At 39.4% G+C, this 22329-nt stretch overlaps 1 pseudogene; it reads left to right on the forward strand.

Moving 5' to 3' along the window:
* Positions 1-4351: 4351 nt before the first annotated feature.
* On the forward strand, positions 4352-12020 carry LOC129419632 (extracellular calcium-sensing receptor-like; annotated as a pseudogene).
* The last annotated feature ends 10309 nt before the right edge of the window (positions 12021-22329 follow it).

Genomic DNA, 22329 nt, shown 5'->3' on the forward strand with positions numbered 1-22329 from the left:
AAAATGGTCGCAATTTCGAGCCCTGAAGGGCGTGTCCGTGGCAGCCTGGCAAAGTGTGATGTTTCACCATGAAACAGGAAGCTGTTGTAATTCAGGCATACATTGTTTGATCTGCTCCAGACTTCACACGTTTGATAAGGGTCCCGGCCTGAACAGGTCAATATAACAATAATCAGGTACCATCATAGCGCCACCTGCTGCACACAGGTGGTGTGGCACATCAATTTTTCTTTGAATAGCCACCTATATTTACCCACTTTAATTCATATCCCCCTGGTTCACTGCTTTACTAATGCCATAGGGTGGCGGTGCACATGTGTGCGAGGGCCCTTCCATCGCTGCTTGCAGCTTTAATTTAATGTGAAACTTTGTGAGAGTCGGTAGATTGACAGCTGAGCGGTCAGCAGTGTTTGAACACTCATACGCGCTGCGCTTATATTTATACCTTATAAATTGATGATATGATTGCAGTGATTCCAAAGGATGTCCAAAAAAACTTAAAGGGGGGGTTTAATGGTATTTCAAGCATTCTGACTTATTAACACAGTTATAGAGTTGTTTCCTCATGCTAAACGTAGGCAAAGTGTCAAAAATGCAGTTGGGCGTGTTTCAGAGTATTTCTGTGCCGAATGCACTTCGCCAGGGTTCGTACAAGTTTCGGCTAATTTTTTTCGATTACGGTTCTAACTGACGTTTCAGGGGTTTTTGATACGTATCACTTCTTTATATGGGCTTGCTAACAGCTTATCACGCCACTCAGCTTTGTTTAATTTCAAAAGTCAACAATGGCACAACAAGAAGTGTGTTTTTGGATGTACGGAGAAGACATCCAGCCTTATGGAAACAATGGATATAGTTTATTATCCGGATTAGCAGCGGAGTTTTGCGTGTGTGTTTGATGCGGTGGATTTTCAGAACCGGGTCATGACGAGTTACACGTGGTAAGTAAGACTTCTGTCTTATGTTGGAAATAGGCGCATGTATATTATATAAATGACACGAACATGTAGTGAATCATAAGTTAAAACAGTGTTGTATAGTGTTGCATGACTTGTACTCGCTCCTCCCGTGTTATAACTCCTCCTTCTTCATTTTTTCGTACGTTATCGGAAAGATTCGGTAAAGCTAATCTTTCTTTTATAAATCTGATTAAACTAAAGACTCTTCAGAGATATAAAGGATGTCATACTACTCCATAGGTACTCCAGATTAATATCAGAAATGCAGAAACAGCGTGTGTTACGTGAGATTTAAGTAGAATGTTTAATGTTTAAAGTTTAATGTATTTTTCTCGCTGCCCTGCGTAAACCCGCGCCGGTGATGGCATGATACACGTGATGAGCTTGCATCTTGCATTACCTTAAATTATCATCGTCATACAAATAAAAGTAAAACAACATTAAAAACTGTAATGGTGTACATTTATTTATGTAAAGCTACACTCACAATAATAACAAAACATTGTGCTTTTTTAAATAGGTAAAAAAAAAAATTTTTGTGCTGCATCGGATTTGGAGCGCGTCACACAATAAATATACTCATATAGGCTATAGGCTACTTTTGAATTCGTTTTGTTAATTTGCTAATTATTTAAGTGAAACACATTTCATGTAGGCTTATTTATTTTATTATTTTTTTCACCAAAGAAAGCGTAATCATCATGTTCTATTCATTTTAATGCTTTTTGCGCATAAACTAAAGCCTTGGGGGGAATTATTTATAAATGAATCAACAACGCAAATCAAGGAATTAGCTTATTTCTCTATTTAAGACAGTCTGGCAGGGCGGTAATAGCGATACAGCAAACACCGAAAAGTTTATTCGATTTGGAAGTAAGATTATGAAGAAAACAGCAGTCCTGACTCCTGGCTTTTTTCTATAAATTGGGCGCACGCGACATTGCTGTTCGGGGTTACGTTCAAATAATTTTCTTCAAAAGAATTATGCTCTGGCTCTGACTCGATTGTATGAGGCTCATTACCTAATTCCGTCTTCGGGCCAGGGCTGATGTGACGGGAGGTTGATGTTAGAGAGTTATGATCTTCAGACGGATCAGGCATTAACTTAACTAACGAAAAAGTTATCAATCGTTCTTTCCCTCTTCTCTTATCATCCGCGGCTACATCCACTCTGTTTATCTGACGGACCAAGGCTTCTCACCTCTCTCTCTCTCTCTCTCTCTCTCTGACTGGAGCGCACACGCATTTTTAAACGTAAACACCCGTAGATCTGGACCATATTTTTTCCCTCGAACGCCTGGTCGCACCAGTGCGACCTGATATTTTTTTAAGTCGCACCATTGAGAAATTAGGTCGCACTCTAGAGCCCTGCAAGTGTAGGCCTACTTCTTATGAAGTTATTTACTATGTTTGCTGTCTTGTAACCATATCGAAATATGACTGAAAAGACAAGATCAGGGCTGTTTTCTTGGTTGTTTAACATCTAGATGCAATTGTTGTACACCATCTTAACAAAGTTCAAGACTATTAAGTTTACCAGTTTAATCCGCTTACCCGCTTCCTATCCCTACCGTATCTATCTATCTATCTATAGGGTTTTTGTCCTTCTAGGATTTTTCCCACCGGGTTTTTTTCCTAGGGGGTTTTTAGTCCCAGGGAGAGTCAGCCAACTTTGGCTTAGCTTAGCACTTTACTGTATATGTAACACTATTAATACGCTTGCTTGTACGGTTTAACCTTAGCCGCTATGTTCTACTGCTTATATTATCTATTGATTTTCTGTGTTCTCCTTTACATCTACTCATGTAAAGCTGCTTTGCAACAATTAACATTTGTGAAAAGCGCTATATAAATAAAATTGAATTGAATTTAATTAATGACCAACTTCTAAAAAGAAAATGTTGTCTTCGGAAAGAATACACACGCACGCAGCCACGCTCACACAAACATGTTTAAATAAATTTATATTGTTAATTAATAACAATAAATTGATGTTGTAACAGCAATATGTCCAAGTTTTGTTTTTCACTGTAAAAATGTCAAGATTTGACAATGCAAAGGGCGTACCGCCACCTTTTTCCCCCATTTCAAGCACTGATTATAACTCAAACATAACTTTTTTTGTCAAAAGCGACAAATCCAGGGACTTTTACTGGTGTTTTTGAGACTTTTGTGGTGTTTGGAGACACGAAAGCACGAATCACTCTGCAGTTAGTCCCTCCCGTCCAAAACTTGCAGGCGGCCGCTCAGTCTCTCAATGTACTGTAAATGTCGCCAAACAAGTGCTGCCCTGACAGCCTGTTAGACTAATAATTTGAATAAGAAATCATTTGTATTGCGTATATTGTCGAACGCGGCCATACGCGTGTAGCCGCGGGGAGTATACTTGGAAAGCTGCACGGACGCGGAAAAAAGGTATACCCCGGCCTTCAGTAGCCTCGCGCTGCAGTCAAAGCAGAGAGGAGACACACACCCCTCTGCGTCCAGGCGACAAATTAATCGCGTATGGTCGCCGCCATTCCCGTCCTTTACAACAAAACCCCAACAGTCTAGCCAGTATTTTTTTTTTAAACTGCTACACGAAAGACTACAATCGTTATGTATTAAAATAAAATCTGAATTGTCTGCAACATAATTCTTTTGTTGGTTTTATTAAAGATTCATGTCATGACTGCCAAGCCAGAGCTTGCTTACTCCATGCCTAACAAGCCACAGCTTCCTTATGCCGAGCCTGCCAAGCCAGAGCCTGCTCACGTCATGCCTGCCAAGTCAGAGACTGCTCACGTCATGGTTTTGTTTAATGGGAGAGGTCAACAGAAAATGGTCGGACTGGATGAAGCAGACAGAAGACTATGGTAACTACATAACAACACTATACAACTGTTGTGACAAGAAGAGTATCTCAAAATGACTTAACCCATAAAGCTTAAATTTGGGCGATCAATCATCATATGAATGCCAATTTAAATATTGTTGCTTTCCATGTGCAAAAATGAATTTCTTTTTGTGTGTTATTAAATTTTATGTATTTGTACACCAATCTATCAGACAGAAAACTGTACACAATGACATTTAGTCTGGAGCAACAAGAGCCTTCAACAATTTGGAGACAGCATACCCAAACAGAACGCATACTTCCTGTCAGACAAAAAGGAGTGTGAATATATTTAACTTTATTCCAAACTTGCACTCTATTCCGCCCCTGTTTGACCTGCCGCATGCCCTGCCCCATGAGGTCATTAGCCACAACAATTCATCCATAATAATTGTATAAGAGTGCAGTTACTTAATCAGGTCAATTGCATTTGGCAGATGCAGCTGAACTCATCATGGGGGTGCTTATGTTTTTATCCACACTTCTCATCTATTACCATTATGCAAAGGCAGATAACAATCTTTGCAGAATAATGGGAGACCCCAAAAACCCACTACTGTCCAAGGATGGAGACATAACTATTGGAAGTCTTATTTCAATCCACAGTAAAGAAACATTATCTTCATCTGAGTTTACAGAAAAACCTCAGCTGATATGCTCCAGGTTTGTAATATTGGAATTTAAATTTGAAATTACAGCAGTCAATAAATGTAATACAAATTGAAATTTTAAATGTAAATTAAACTGTAGTACATGTATTTACAACTTAGAATTTTTTCAAGATATTAACTATATTTAATATTAAGTAGTATAAACACACATATCCTTTCTACCTTGTTTACCTGTTTAGTTATTACTTGTTAAAGCTACTGATTTCATGTTTTCACAGTGTCAATATACAAGATTTACGACTGGCTCAAATCATGATCTTTGCTATTGACGAGATTAACAGAAGTGAAAATTTGCTCCCAAATGTTTCTATCGGCTATAAAATCTTTGACACCTGTGGATCAGGACTGTCTTCTATGAGTGCAACTATGGCAGTGATGAATGGTCAGGAGTTTGCAGCAGGAGACAGATGCAATGGACAGCCTCCTATACATGCTATTATAGGGGAAACAGAGTCCTCTGCCACAGTGATTTTGTCCAGAACCACAGGACCTTTCAAAATTCCAGTGGTAAGGGAAGAGAACAAGATTTTTACACAGAATTACAAAACTGATTTTTTACTATTGTCTGTGCATTTTTTTTCCAGATAAGTCACTCATCCACATGTGAGTGTCTCAGTAATAGGAGAGATTACCCTTCATTCTTCAGGACTATTGCTAGTGATTTTCACCAGAGCAGAGCTCTTGCATATATAGTCAAACACTTTGGCTGGACTTGGGTTGGAGCTGTGCACACTGACAATGATTATGGAAACAATGGAATGGCCATATTTCTGAATACAGCACAGGAGGAGGGGATTTGTGTCGAGTACTCTGTGAAATTTTACAGAACAGAGCCTGAAAAACTCCTAAACGTGGCAAACATCATAAAACAAAGCACTGCAAAAGTGATTGTTGCATTTCTTACTAGATTAGAGATGTACAATCTAGTTGAACAGCTATATATTCAGAACATTACAGGCATCCAAATGATTGGCGTAGAGGCATGGATAACAGCAAAGGGTTTGATCACACCAAAGAGTTTTCAAGTTCTGGGAGGATCGCTAGGGTTTGCAATGAGAAAAATTTAAATTGAAGGGTTTTTAGATTATGTAATTAAAGAATTCTGGGAAACAGCTTTTCCATGCTTACAGGGAGATGGAAATTCATCTCAATATGTAGAAATTTGCAGCAGGTATCAGGATCTGTTTGTACATAAAAATTACTTCGAAGATGTGCCTGAACAAAGATATACAAGTAATGTCTACAAAGCAGTGTATGCTGTGGCTCATGCATTACACAATCTACTGAAGTGCAAAGAACAAGAAGGTTGTGAGAAAGACTTGACAATACAACCACAGCAGGTAAAAACAAGATAGAGAACGAGTTCTGTTTGTATATACATGGACATACATTTAATATGTATAAATTCATCAATAATGGTGTTTAAAAATCTATTTTCATTAGGTGGTTGAGGCATTAAAAAAAGTAAATTTCACTGTAAAGTTTGGAGATCATGTGTGGTTTGACAGCACTGGTGCTACAGTAGCCCAGTATGAAGTTGTGAACTGGCAGCAGGACTCAGATGGATCAATCCAGTTTAAAGCTGTGGGTTACTATGATGCCTCACTGCCCCCTGATCAGCGCTTTGTACTTAACACTGAAAACATAATCTGGGTTGGAGGACAGCTGAAGGTAAATGAACATAACCTAGCTGTGGTACAGGGTTTGTAATAAATGGGGAAACTGAAAGAAAATATCTAAAAAAAAAATGCTTGCATTGTCCTATGTGAGGGGATTAAAAGCCACTGCATTATAAAAGGATATAAGATTATATAAATGATTTTATAACAGTGCCCACTCCCAACAGTGTTTCCACACCAAAAAACGTTTTTATTTGTATATCATAAACTTCTAGTAAGTTTGAAAGAAGTAATAGGGGATTATCACGCTGTTACATAGTACTTTCGCTGTCAAAGATCTTTGTGCACGGCCGCTTCCGGTGAATAACTCAATTGAAGAAATACAGATTATTTAATTTCTGTTAATATAGCTTTTATTGCTATAGACCTCACTAGTTCACTTTTGTAAGCGTATGGTGCTGAGATGCACCTAATGATGTTTTTGCACTGCTGTTAATGGTATTATTGCAAATTCTTTATGTAATATAAAAACCTGCTATAACGTAATTCTTTTGTTAGGGGCCATTTTTACAGATGGAAAGTCATGTCTAATTAAATATAATGCTTGTCATTAATCATATTGACTAAACATCTTATACTCGAAGGAAATTTATTACCATTGTATTAGTTAATACCATTCTGATTTTTATTTATTTTGAGAACACAAACGTTTATAGTAATACTATATATTCAATTTTATTTTATTCCTTTTATATACAGGTGCTGGTCATATAATTACAATATCATCAAAAAGTTTATTTATTTGTCATTGGTAAGATAATTACAAACGTGGTAAAATTAATGTGTTGTTAGCAGCAAAAAAAGCAAAAAAAAAAACGCAAAACAGATCTCAATACTTTACTCATGCGTTGTTTGATAAGTTTTGTTTGCTCGCACCCCTCAACCGCTAGCCCGACACACATATTAAGGCTTCAGACAACATGCGGTATAACCAGGCGCGGAGCCCAATCAGAAATAAAAAAAAATACTACTCTGTATAGTTAGACATGGATACTACTTTATGTGGTGTATTTTATAGCATGTTATGTTAAAAACAGTAAAATTATAAGTAAGCCTGATAACTATTTAAAAACGATTATAAAGCAGTTGAATGTTGCGTTACATTATGGTTCTAATGAGAAAAATATTCCCAAGCAGCTTTCAGCCATGATCACTTTGAGAACTTTTCTTGCAAGCAAGTGGAAAACGTATTTTGAATAACAAACACGTTATAAATATGTGCTGCGCGCTTTCCTCTCAATAACATAAACACACAACAAATATGACAGCGGGGTAAAAAAATAGAAAGCATCTGATCACATGTTGTTTGATATAGCCCACCAGCTCTCTAACTCAGCACTATAAGTCACGCCACGTTTATTGCTACACTTTATACAATATAGCCTATTGCTTTTAAGCAACAAATAGCCTATTATAACTTTCTATAAGCCTACTGTGTAATTGAGACATTCATTTAAGAAATGCATTAAAAGCAGATGACGTAGCCTGCGGAAATATATAGTGGGTTCACTTCGATCCACACCACACCCGACGTTCTTGGTTTGCTTCTTATTTATTAAATCGAGGCAATTGTTTGATTAAACATTGAATAATATTGAGATACAATTTATATAAAACGAAATTCACTTTAAAGAAAGTCTTTCTACAAAACAAACCTATGCAGGGCTTGCAAATTGTACTTAATCCATGCCCACCTATATGTCACGTTCTGCATCCGCCACTGAGTACAACCAAATAGTAAAGACATCACGCAAATGACAACTGAGTTTATTTTTTCTTGCATAACATTTTAACACAAAATTCAAAACTCAAAATGCCGTGATTATAGTACACAATCATTTACACATTAAATAAACATACCTGTCATTAATCATATTGACTAATACATCTTAATACTCGAAGGAAAGATAATACCATTTTATTAGTTAATACCGTTTTTTTATTTTTTATTGGTGAGAACACAAAACTTTGCAGAAATACCATATATTCAGAGGCGGACAGAGTACACAGCTTCAGTACTTGAGTAAAAGTACAGTTACCCCTTGCTAAATTTTACTCAAGTAAAAGTAAAAGTACTATAGTCAGATGTCTACTTAAGTAAAAGTACAAAAGTACTTGTTTTTAAAAGTACTTGAGTATCAAGAGTACAAGAGTAAATTTTCTAAATGTTGCATTACTACTGCCACAGTGCACGTTGAACCACATGAGATGATTGACAGCTGTACAGCAAATGATAGAGCTCTGAGGTCAAATCTGAAGCAAATCAGGAAGAGGAGACACAAATCGCTCTGTTCACTGTTTGAGCTCTTCAGATCGCATAAATCAGTGGAAAATTAATAGAAATGTTATTCTTTAAGACTAAATATTTTACTAACATGTGATAATTAATCATTATTTCCCCAAATATGCTCACCATTGTACTAATAGCCCTGGCGGATTCTGTATATTTTATCTATTTGAACACAAATAAACCAGAGAAGACGAGAATAAATGTTTTACGAATGATGATTTCTATTCAAAATAACGAGCGTTACAGATTCATTATTTTGGACTCCTGGCATAAATTAAGAAATGAATGTCACTGCAAACCAGTTTAATCATAAACAGTGGTCAAATGTCGAAGCTGGAGTCTTAAACCTGTCTTGTGATGCTGAGTTTGTCCAGATCAAGTAAGAGTGTGATGTTTTGAAGAGTAATTCATTTTGAACAACAATAATCCGGGCTCACCAGTGATTCCGGCCGCTGAAGTTTTGTTTTGGTAAACACAGCAAACACTTGAAAAGAAAACTATCATTAACTTGTTCAAAATTTTAAATAGTCTGGCGAGGTGGGGCCACGGGTTGACACATTCCCAGAATGGACCTGCTGCGTCTTCATCCATTGTTTCGTGAGTGGTTTCGTCTCTTATCTAAATCTGACCATGGTGACTTTGGCGGAAAGCTGAAGGTGATTGCTGATAGGCTGTCCCAATCAGTTGCGCCTGCACAATCCAATCACGTTTAAGAGAGGGAAACAACAAATTGAGGGTTTCTGAGATTTTTTTTTTTTAAGAAAAAGTAACGGGTACTTACGGTTATGGATAGAAATGTAGTGGAGTAAAGAGTAAAATATTTGCTTCTCAAATGTACTTGAGTAAAGTCATGAGTACTCCAAAAAAATTATACTCGAGTAAAGTACAGATCCCTCAAAATTGTACTTAAGTACTGTACTCAAGTAAATGTACTCCGTTACTGTCCGGCTCTGCATATATTCAATTCTATTTCATTGCTTTATATTCTATATATAAATAATTCCCCATTTTCTATGGTTTCTTCTCTTGTAAAGCTGCTTTTGAACACTGCAATGTTGTTAAAAAGTGCCACATCATCCACTTCTAGTCGAGAATCCAAGAAAACCTAGGTAGGATTGGCGTTGTTTGTCCGACTTCCAACAGAGCAGTGACATCTAGCCTTCGTTTCAGCCACTGTTGAACTGTGCCGGAAGCGGCCGTGCACAAAGATCGCTGAAAGCGGGAGTTCTACATTTCAGCGTGAAAATCCCCTATTGTGACAGACTTCTTTACAACTCAGTGAATTAATTAAGGAAAAACATTAGTTATCCTGGTTAACCGAATTTAAGATGTTCTTTTAATAAGCTAAATTTTCACCCCTAATATCTTCATGACATTAAGTGGCATTGTCAGTTATAAGTTACATTTATTCATTTAAATTTAGACTTCAGGTTGCCAAATCAACAGCAGAGGGCAGTGATTAGTGAAAAGATTATCAGTACTGCTGAACGCACAGGGGTGCGTTTCCCGAACAACGACATAACTTGCTGCTGAACCAACATAGACCGATAAATAGTTGGAGAAACAAACTACCTTGTCACAACCGTTTCCCGAAAGCATAGTAACTTTGTCGTACATTCGTTGTTTTAACCATGTTGGCTTAAAAACATAGTTGATGATGTCACATTGGAGGTGAAGTACTAATTAATCTGTGCAAATCGATTTAATGTGAGATTATTGTTGTAAATAACATCCTGTATATTGCATCGGAAGAATGATTTTGTTACCGTGATTCAGTTATCTGTCGTTTATTTTCAAGATATTTAATTCATGCGAAAGTTCCTTCTTACGTCACTCTCATAGGACTGTTTTGAGAGTGACGTAAGCAATTTTCAAATGCAGCGCTTTAATTCTGTTTGCAAACTTGAAGAAGTAAAATATAATTTTAATATATTTAGAATGATGGATATAGACTCTACTACATGTTTTTTGCTTATTTTATTCAAAAGCATGATCAACGTAAGTCTACATATTATATTAACAAGGAACTATGCTTCTACCGACAGGTAAAGAGCTGTCATTCAAGTTTGCGATGCAGCTTGCGAATGTTCGTTTGAACTATGGTTTCGGGAAACACCAAATCATTGAGCTTGTCAGTAATGAGAAAACTTACGACAGTAGTTGGCTAAAGATGCTTTCGGGAAACGCACCCCAGAGCGGTTATGCTCAATTTCCTTAACATCACAAATGATTTGTTCGCACAAAATACATCAACAATTATTCTATATTGAATTTCAAAATTGTCTCAGTAATACTGATACATTTATCTAAATTCTACACAGACCATATAATAAACTATGTACAATGTTGTTGTCCATGTAGAAGCCAAGGTCTGTGTGCAGTGAAAGTTGTCCTCCAGGCACAAGGAAGGCCGCACAGAAAGGAAGACCTGTCTGCTGTTATGACTGTATTAAATGTGCAGATGGAGAAATCAGTAATGAGACAGGTAAACTTCAGACCATCTCCAAGGTCCAAAGAAAACTGGCTAGTTGCTATTTTTGTGTTTTCCTTTTATTGTTTAGTGTGCAGTTTATAATCAAAGGTGTTCATACGTAAAATCGTGTTTTGTCTCTAACTATAGTGATCACAACTTCCTTTCCAGATTCAAATAACTGCCAGCAGTGTCCAGGGGAATACTGGTCTAATACTGAGAACACTGAATGTGTGTTAAAGGCTGTAGAGTTTCTGTCATTCACAGAAGTTATGGGTATAGTGTTAGTCTTTTTCTCTCTGTTTGGAGTAGGAATAACTGTACTGGTGGCCATCCTGTTTTACAGTAAGAAGGACACTCCCATAGTAAAAGCAAACAACTCAGAGCTGAGCTTCCTGTTGCTCTTTTCATTGATTCTGTGTTTTCTCTGTTCACTTACTTTCATTGGTCGCCCCACTGAGTGGTCCTGTATGTTGCGTCACACAGTGTTTGGGATCGCTTTTGTCCTCTGTATCTCCTGTGTTCTGGGGAAAACAATAGTGGTGTTAATGGCATTCAAGGCCACACTTCCAGGAAGTAATGTCATGAAATGGTTTGGGCCTGCACAACAGAGACTCAGTGTTCTTGCCTTTACACTCATACAAGTTCTTATCTGTGTGCTTTGGCTAACAATATCTCCTCCTTTCCCCAATAAAAATATGAAATATTATAAAGAAAAAATCATTTTTGAATGCAGTCTGGGTTCTACTATAGGTTTCTCTGCTGTGTTGGGTTATATTGGTCTTCTGGCTCTTTTGTGCTTTATTTTAGCTTTTCTAGCCCGGACGCTGCCTGATAACTTCAATGAAGCTAAATTCATCACATTCAGTATGCTCATATTCTGTGCTGTATGGATCACATTTATTCCAGCTTATGTCAGTTCACCTGGAAAATTTACTGTAGCTGTGGAGATATTTGCTATTTTAGCCTCAAGCTTTAGTTTACTACTTTGCATATTTGCACCTAAATGTTACATCATTCTGTTTAAGCCTGAACAAAATACAAAGCAGCATTTGATGGGAAAAAACACAAACTAAGTCATTTTGAGAAATAAATTAACATTGCCATACAAACCTTGCTGTGTTTTTCATTATTCAAAAAACAATCATATAGTCTACAGTATATTTGGTAGGTTTTTGATAAATGTAACTGTATTAATCAAAATAGATTACATTTAGGGAAAGTTGGCTTGAAAAACTGCTATTCATAGATTTATAGATTTAATGTTCATTTTACTTAGCACTGCCATCAGCTGTTGATTTGTGAACTTTAACTTTTTCTCTTTTAAATTTACAATGCCACCTAATGTCATTAAGACATAGTTAGAAGGTCTGTTACGGTTACCACCAGAACACAATCAGATAAACAGAGAGGGTTTTTGCCCGAGTGTGTGACGGCGCTGCTGTTTTGCCTGTGGGGGAAACGTTACGAATGTTTTGCTCACCACAATTCGCCAGTTTGTTTGCCGTCGGCGAGCTGTTTATTGTGTTGCCAACGGCGATCTAATTGTCGCTTCGCCTATGGCAGGTTAGCTGCTGTGTACCAACAACTTCTGGTTAGTGTGTGCGTCTATTAAGGAAGAGTTTACGTGTCGTTCCTTTATGGACAAATTTACCGTTACCCGCCTCAGGGGAAAGCTCTTTGGGGCCACCGTTACTTCAACTTGAGGTATTATGCTTCATTTTATCTGCCGGTGTTTGATACTGAGTCGCTTAATGAGATTTCCTTGTGTTATGTATTTTTGTTTGTGATTTATTTCTCTGGTTCTGATTTATTTATTATTATTTTTTTTGGTTTATTTTCTTTATCTTTGATTGATTCTCTTACTACTGGTGATTGTTACTGTTATACGACCAGTATTAGGTCATTCTAACTACTGTTTGAACCGTACCTTTTGTATAGCCATCTTTACCCCAGTTAATATAGAACCTAACGTAAATATAACACAACCAAATCTTTCCTGAAACCATGCCATTGGTCTCTGTACTGGTTTTGTCTTTTGTTCTGTTTGTTTAGGTTTTTATTTTGAAGTCATGTTTCCGGTCTTTTATTTTGAAATCATGTCATGTCTCACTTCACCATTCACTTTCTGTTTGTCTGCATAAAGCCTGTTCAGCCACCATCACACCTTGCAAGGTATTGCCAGTGTAACACCTGCCTTATCAAGCATTTTCGATTTTGTCATTGTATTGTTTCATGTTTTCATATTCTTGTTCTTGGTTTTGACCCTTGTTTATTTGGATTACGCTTTGGATTACCCTTTGGGTGTGTTTGCCTGCCCCTTTGGGATTTGTAAAAAAACTTCTCTGCACTTGGATTCTGTCGCTCTCTCTCTCACTTTGAGTAAGCAGCATTTGTTAAAGAATACTTCGCCTTAACAGAATCCAGCAGAGGTTTGTGAATTCCAGCCGGCAACATGAATCCAGTGTTTTCTCTGTTTGAATTACGCCAGGGCAACCGCCCGATTGAGGATTATGTCAAGGACTTCCTGAATTTAAGCTACCAGGTAAACTATAATGATACATTTTATAATGGACTTAATAAGGATTTACGCCTGTGTATGCCACGTAATATGCCTCACATTGGACTTTGGAGCGGTACATAGACTTTGCATTGTCAATGAGTGGCTCTCCCTTCACTGTGGGAGCTGTAGATGAGGAGCACTACAGTTCAACCACAACTATCTCACAAGAGCCAGCTAAAGTCATGCCTGTTTTGCCTAAACTAGAGATGTGCGGATGGGCTATTATTTCATCCGCAACCGCATCACAAAACTCATCATCTGTCCTTCATCCATCCGCACTAACGTTTTTGACCCATTTTTAAAACCGAACCCGCCTGTCATCCGCTTATTGGGCAATGCAAGGCGCTGCTGATGACAGAATATCAGCAGTGAACTCCGTCTCCGATCGGCGCACAGGGACAAAAATATATATATAGCCTAAATTAAACGCACAAATTACATAGCCTGCACTGGTGTTATCCTGATTTACCAATTTGTAAAACTTATTCCAGGCAACACTTTTCTGACCTTACCTGTGTCTGTGCCCAAGATGGCTGTCGCCATGCCTGCACCTGTTGTCCAAAGAGCTGTCACCACACTTGTCTTCCAGAAGGACACTGTCATCCCTGCACCCGCTATTAAGATGGCTACCGCAACCGAGCCTGTACACAAAATGTCTGCCGCACCTCAGCCACTTCACAAGATGGCTGCCACACCCGAGCCACTTCACAAGATGGCTGCAAGTTATGTCCAGTTCAATGGTCCCTATGGCTATGGAGGTATGTCCTTTGAATTCTGTGCTTCCTGTTTTTGCCATGGCCCTGTGGTGTGCTTGGTCTGTTTTCTGCTCTTCTGTTTCCTGTGATGTTTCATCTGAATCACCTCCTGGCATGGCTAGAAGGTCCGAACCTGTGTCTCCTACACTTACAATCACGACTAGAAGGTCTGAACCTGAGCCTCCTGCACATTCTGTCATAAATGAATCATCTGAGTCACCTGAATCGCCTGTTTCACCTGAGTCGCCTGTTTCACCTGAGTCGCCTGTTTCACCCGAGTCGCCTGTTTCACCTGAGTCGCCTGTTTCCCCTGAGTCACCTGTTTCCCCTGAGTCGCCTGTTTCACCTGAGTCGCCTGTTTCACCTGGTTCACCTGAGTCGCCTGGTTCACCTGAGTCGCCTGGTTCACCTGAGTCGCCTGGTTCACCTGAGTCGCCTGGTTCACCTGAGTCGCCTGGTTCACCTAGTTCACATGAGTCGCCTGCTTCACCTGAGTCGCCTGTTTCACCTGGTTTACCCGAGTCACCTGTTTCACCTGAGTCCCCTGTTTTACCTGAGTCGCCTGGTTCAACCTGAGTCGCCTGGTTCACCTAGTTCGCCTCGTTCATCTGAGTCGCCTGGTTCACCTGAGTTGCCTGGTTCAGCTGAGTCGCCTGGTTCACCTGATTCATCTGAGTCTACTGCACTTTGTTTTATGGCTGAAAAGTTTGAATCTGTGTCCCCTGGGCTATCTGTTTCGACCAAGTCTGCTGAGCCTATATTTCCTGAAATTCGTGTCATGACCTTAAGGCCTGTTTCTAAGTTCCCTGAGTTTCCTGTAGAGGCCAAGATGGTAACTCCTGAGTTTGCCCCACGATCCAGGTCCACTGCTGCCTTGTAATCATAGTCCTCTGCTATACCATGATCCAGGTCCACCATGGCCTAGTCTGCCTTGTGACTACGGTCCGTCCTGGCCACACGACCCAGGTCCATCAGGACCTCTTGATCCAGGATTTTCTGTGCTCCACGGTCCGGGACCGCCTCTGGTATCTGTCCATGCCCTGCCTCTTCCTCAAGGTCCTGGCACACCTGCCCACATGGATACCCATGGATTTTTTTTTGTCTTGTGTTCTGTTTTGTGTTCAGTCACTTCAATTTTCTATTCTTTACATTTTAGTTTGTATCTTTTCTATTCTTTATTATTTTAGTATCATTTAGTAGTGTTTTTAATTATTCTTGTTTATCTTTTATTAATAAATTCTATTTTATTACCACTGTGTCTTCCTTGTGTTGATAATACAGTTAAAGGGTTCTACAAGCTGGTCCAAATCTCATAAAATCCTTCAAAGAAATTAGATGACTATAGATAACTCCCTCTAATTTACATATTTTCTTATTTGTTAAATGATCTATTTAGATCCTTCTTATTGTTAAAGTGAAATTCTTTAGCTGGTGCCCCAAAGTAGAGAAGGAGGGGTCATCTGACACACACGCACACACACACCTGAGGTGAAACCTCTAGGCTATGTTTACACGGGGGGAGCTATTTTCATAAACGGACATTTCAACCTCTCCGGTTTCAAAAATAATATCGTGCACACATGTCAGTTTTCAGAAAAGTGTTTATTTACACATACCCATGCATATATGCCGTCAAGAGAAGCTCAAGCCCACGTAAGCCAATCACCGGCAGCACTGGTGGTGACGCGAACTGGTTCTTCATGTTGGAGGGAGGAGTTGTTGCAGTAGTAGGTGATCGATGACGTCAAAGTACCGCGAGAGCGAGTTGAGGAATCACACATAGAGGTCTAATTTCGAATCGCTCTAGCGGTACTTTGACATCATCCGTCTGTCGGTTCTTGCAGCGCCACATGAAGTCAAACACGCTTAAAATTTTTTTTTTTTAAGTTTTTAAAAATAACCATGTACGTTTAAACAGAGCCGTAGTGTCCTGTGTATGGCATACTAACCAATGGCTGCACTTGTGAAAATAATTAAATCAATTTGTGCCTGTGTCAAAATCACTACAGCGGTAGTAGCCTGCCATTCCCATGAAATGACGCAACTGTTTGCAGTCAGTGGGAGGCGGAAAGTCACATATGGCACTAACTTTCACTGCAACTGGACGAACTTGTCCCCTCCCTAAAACTTTACCAAAGTATAAAGTGGCCTTTCTAAACTCACATTTTGCCAGATTAACAGTAAGTTTTATATCCACAAAACGATTGAAAACGTCACAAAGCAAAGTAAATGCTCAGTCCAAGACAAACTATATAACACAATGTTGTCTAGAAGGCTTCACAGCCAGTGAGACCAGACAGGATCGTAGCAATTAAACAATGATAATTAAAAGTGCTAGGCACGTTTTTCATTTTGAAAACTAAGATGTTGCACTGAAGGAAAACATCAGGGGTCCTGAAGGCAGAGATTTCTTTTGCACATTCCGTTAAGGGAACCTGCCAATATCCTTTTAACAGACTTGCTTACTTCAACTAAATGCTATTAATAAGTCAATAAACAAGTAGCGAAAATTAACTTGTTGTTTTACCCATATAGCCTTCTCCCTCCTTGTACCTGATTGTGATGCACAATCCTCCTTGCCAAGAAAGTTCCATGTTATTCCTTTCTCTTTCCGATTGAAATGCTTAATCCACTCATTATTCCAGCTTTAAAATTCCACTTAGATTCATGGTGATGAATAAAGCAGTTTTGCATTTTTTGTTTCTTGAGTCAACTTGCTTAATAATTTAGACTGTTTGCCCATTGGGATTATAATAATGATTGCTCGTTCAGTGGCATGGCTGCTGAAGTTAGCTTTACTGTGCTCTTTGAGCAGAGTCTGTGCGAAAACTTTAGATATAACAGCAAGACAGTCAATTTATAATATTATTATAAAAATTGGAGAAAGTGCAAAGTAGCCTACAGTGCAAAACACGCAGTATGGTGGAAAAAGTCCCACCTCCTAAATAAAAGAGCCAGTTGTCAAAGGTAAAGTCATTGCATCACTGCAGAAGCTGACTGGTAACCATGGAAACATTACAAGAGAACATGCACGTTGGCTGCCTGGCTGGAGCAACCAAAAATAAACTTTTTAACCCAATTTGAGCATCATAAAAAAAATGTATGCGACAGTTTAAGACTTTGTTGCTGTTTTTAAAATATTTTATTTAAATGTGGGTGTGTGTTCTCTGAGTCCGATAGACTTGAGTATTACCCACAATGTTAAACACACCCGGGACCCGAAGTAATACATTGTGACCCAACCCGGCCCCCGGCTGATCATTTAAAATATAGACCCGAAGCCCTACAGGTCCTGGGTCGGGTCCCGGGTCCTCGAGTCTTAAATCTTCCATGTAGATCTCTACTGTATACAGTAGTGGCTCGTGACTGCTCATTTGAGGGGCGCAAATTCAAAATATGTGTTCGGAGTGTCATGTTTGTTGCTTGTGTTTTCAAAATATGTGTTTGTTGTGTCATATGAACCATGTGCATAACGTGTTTTGTCAAAATAAGTGCCTGCTGCAGACGCGTCTAAAGGGTTTATGATAAAAGAGACGCTCACGTTTACAAAATACCCACAAGACACATGTCAATAGGACCATGATGCATCTGCAGACTCGCTTGAGGGACCACGGTCCACAAGAAGCTGAGGTCTGCCACGGACTGATAAAACTGTGGCAAACTGGAGAGTAGAAACCCTCTGCGTACCATGGTGTCACCATGAGATTCGGTCATGAGGCCATTGCTGAAGCAATCTCATATTGGTGTTATTTTTGTTATTTTTATTGTTATTTACATGTCACGTAAAGGCAACAGTAAGATCTAGCATCAGGTACGATCGGGAGATGCTGTTTTCCTTACAAGAGCAAAGCTATTGTGGTACATTCAATCACACAGTGTTGGATTTATACCCAGAACTGTTACGCCACAACAACGCGAAGCAAGATCTCTCCGGGAGCCAGACTCAAGCGGGAGTCTATATTGGCTTCAATAAATCGAAGCGCAAACGAGGGAGAAGGGGTGGAACCGGGCGAAAGCTTAGGAGGCTTGTTAGCAAAGGGAGGCTAACACTTCCTGTAATTTTGTTTACAAACGTCCAGTCATTGGGAAATAAAATGGATGAACTGCACACAAGATTATCAGCTGAGCGGTACTTGAGAGACTGCTCCTTATTATGTTTTAGTGAAACGTGGTTGGGGGAGGAAATCCCTGATGAACCTCTAACACCGGAGGGTTACACCATCTACAGAGCTGACAGGTGCGTAGCAGACTGCGGGAAGAGCCGGGGAGGTGGAATTGCCGCCCTAGTAAACCAGACTTGGTGTACAGATAACAAGGTAATCTCTCAGCATTGCTCCGAACATGTGGAATTTCTAACTTTGAAGAGCAGGCCATTTTATTTACCCAGGGAGCTACACTGCCTTATTTTAAGTGTTGTGTATATTCCGCCGTCTGCTAAGGAGGAGGCTGCACTAAACATCTTATACAAAATGGTCAGTACACATGAAAATGAGTATCCTGAAGCTGTTTTTATAATCTTAGGAGATTTTAATCATTGTAAAGTCATTCCAAAATTGTATCAATGTGTGACGTTTCCCACTAGAGTTAACAAAACACTGGATCAGTGCTATTGTAACTTAAAAAATGCATATGCAGCTGAACCCAAACCACATTTTGGGAAGTCTGATCACATTGCTATTTTTCTTAAGCCTATATACATAAATAGGTTAAAGGCTACTCCTGTCACCACTCGCACTGTTCAGGTTTGGACTGACAGTGCTATGCCCAGCCTTCAGGGGTGTCTGGAGGCCACGGATATGAACATCTTTAAGGAGGCCACAGACAATATTCATGAGTATACAGAGACTGTCAGTGACTATATTAGCTGGTGTACCTCCTTATGTGTTCCTGTATGGACTGTCCACATTTTTCCAAACCAAAAGTCCTGGTTTAATGCTGACATACGGAAAAAGATCAAGGAAAGACGGTTTGCTTTCAAGTCAGGAAACAAAGTGGAGTATTAAAGGGCCAAATACAATCTGTGAAAGTCCATCAAAGCAGCAAAAAGGGCACGCTCCCTAAAAATTGAAAGTCTTCATCTACAGAACAACACCCACACTATGTGGAAGGAAATTCAATCCATTACAAATTATAGTAGGACCACAAACATCACCAAGGTTAGAGACCCCACCTTGCCGGACCGCCTTAACAAATTTTACTGCAGATTTGACAGGATGAATTCGGACACACCCTCTAGACTTACACACAGCGCTAAGGAGGTTGCCCTACAGGTGACACACACACAGGTGCTAAAGGCGCTTAAGCAGGTTAACCCCGGTAAAGCTGTGGGACCTGATGGAGTGTCACCCAGAGTATTAAAGTCCTGTGCCGAACAACTTACAGGTGTGTATGCAGATATCTTCAACCAGTCCCTGTCACAAGCGGTAGGGGTGATAAAAACTGCAGAGAGACTCATTGGGACAAATCTTGTGCCCCTGACCAATATCTACACAGAGCGCTGTAAGAAGAAAGCCCAGTCAATACTTTGTAATACTCATCATCCAGCTCACTCACTATTGAGGCCCAGACACAAACCCTACAGTCTGAGACATACAAGAGCGGACAGTATCATCACACTTAAAACACGCTTTTATAATAGCCTTTATCCAACACTGGTCAGACAAATGGCCAACTCAACCAAATAGGGTATACATGGTTAGCAGGCACTGGTGTATTTTGTTTATCTAAGGATGATGCAGTACAATTCCTATGTATGTGTACAATTCTTTGTGCTCTGCAAATGGCAAATAAAACTTTGAACTTTGATATGCATCAATTTGAGAGGTAAAGCCATCAACGAAGATGAACATATGTCCCAGGAGCTCTTGGAATCCTCAGTGTGGCCTGGACATGCTGCTCCAACAAAAGTGTCATTATGATGACTGAATCCAACTATATCTCAAGAAAAGAAATGCTCTGAACAGAGCTGGGTAGTAAAGGATTACATGTAATCTGGATCAGATTCCAAAAAATCAAGTACTTGTAATTAGATTAAATTAATTGTAATCAGACTACTGTTACTTTTTTATGGATTACATGATAACATATTGTTCACACTATGGCAGTAAGATGTTCACAATTTGGTAAATCTCCTCATTTTTCGTACATTTTTCATAATAAATTACATACGCTTATATACGTTTGTGATTATTCAAGTTTTTCCAGGTAAGAGGGGGAGGGGTGTGGAAACTCACAGGAGTGAAGCAACGACGAGACAAGATGCAAAATGGAGCAGCACTCAGCGTTTGATCACTGGATGCAAAGGCACTGATTTGGGTAGGGATGTAAGAGACATGTCCCTACCAATACCAAGGGAACACTGACTTGTCCCTAGCAATAATTTCAACCAAACAATGAATCTTTATGTACATATAACCACTGGTGTCTGTCTGTGACTTGTGTTTTTTACGTATTACCTATTTTATTTAACATTTATTTATCCATGAATATTTAAAGAAGACTGTTCTGTAAAATTAGCGCTATAGGTGGTACACAAACATTGAACAAAAGTCCCACCTCCATAACTCAAGTCGCTAATAGGATAGTCCCACTTCTCTAACCCATAAGCCAAAGATCAATCAACAAGATGTGATGGGCATCTAATCTAGAGACATCAAAGTGATATGGCACCTCGGTTACATTGCTTGACAAAACTCCCTGAAGCCTGCTCCATCCACGACACTGATCGGTCTCATGTCCTTACAAATGAACGAAATTAATTTTTCCTTTATGACCTCTTGTCGTGTTGCAGACAAATAGCTTGTGGCGGGCGATGCAAAGTAAGTGTTAAGACGTGGCTGTTTAGCTGGAGTTCGACACATTGTGGTCTCGTACACACTGCAAACTTTCAGGAGTGACAACCGCATTTAAATGTGAAAATATGATGATTGACACGGAGATAACCATAGCAACGGTCTGCTGTCTGACGTGCTTATCACTCACAGCTTTGATGAAAATAATTTAACAGCATTATGTTTAGCAATAAACCTCCGTCGTGTCGTTGTGTATTGTACGCATTTGTGAGGCTGCACGCTCTTGCAGTGTTGCCAGGTCCTCGTCTTTTTTGTACTCGCATACCATTTTAGCGCTTAACCGTTTATGGCTTTTGGCTCATGAAGCGATCAAGTTTTTGATGTTGTTAAAATGTGAAGGTGCCAGTCCGAATATTTTGATCTTTGAGGTAAAGCGTTTGGATTTATTTTGGTTTATTATTGGATTTTTCTTGTTCGCTGTTTTTTTAATGCAAGATCTGGCAACACTGAGCAGCAAACAATGGGGCCCCGGTCATTCTCTGTACCGCACATACAGAAGACTTTTCCCCCTTGTAATAATTTATTTCTTCAGAAGAGAGACCTGTCATGTCCATGATGCACGTTTAAACACTTTATTAACTACTAGTTGTTCAGTTCAGTTATGTCGGCTACACACTATGCAAAGTTTCTGTAAACGCGGTTGTCATTGCAGTTTACGGGAGTTAATGCGGTTGTAGAATGCGATTGTCAGTCCCGTAAATTACTGAAGTGTGTGTGTACAGAACAGGATTAAGCATTAAAATGGCTTTCTGCCATCTTCCATGCAAGACAACAACTTTTAACAGTGACAGTGTGACTACTGTGACCTGTCCCTGAACCACTAGTGCGCCCACTGACAAAGCAGACAGCCACGCCTCTACTACCGCGGGCTTTAAAAAAAATAAATAATAATTTATTCGAATATTAATTTTCATATTCGAAATTCGTTTTTTTGGAACTATTTGAATATATATTCGAATTTAGAATATTCGTTGACAGCCCTAATGTATAGACACCATTTCATTTTTAAAGAAACTTGTGGTTTTGACCTTTACCCCACAGCCCGGGGGTTTCTTTCCACAAGGGAGAAAAGAATGCAGTTGAAACGAGTGGCGCCTGACACGGCCGAGCCAAATGGTCCCATGAGCCACTGAGACTGGTTAGGAAGTGTAAGTCACTCCAAAACCCTGTCGAGGGGTCGAAGGGACGATGGAATTCGGGGCCTAGGGGGGGGGAT

This window comes from Misgurnus anguillicaudatus, chromosome 15, assembly GCF_027580225.2.
Source record: "Misgurnus anguillicaudatus chromosome 15, ASM2758022v2, whole genome shotgun sequence".
Taxonomy (NCBI): Eukaryota; Metazoa; Chordata; class Actinopteri; order Cypriniformes; family Cobitidae; genus Misgurnus; species Misgurnus anguillicaudatus.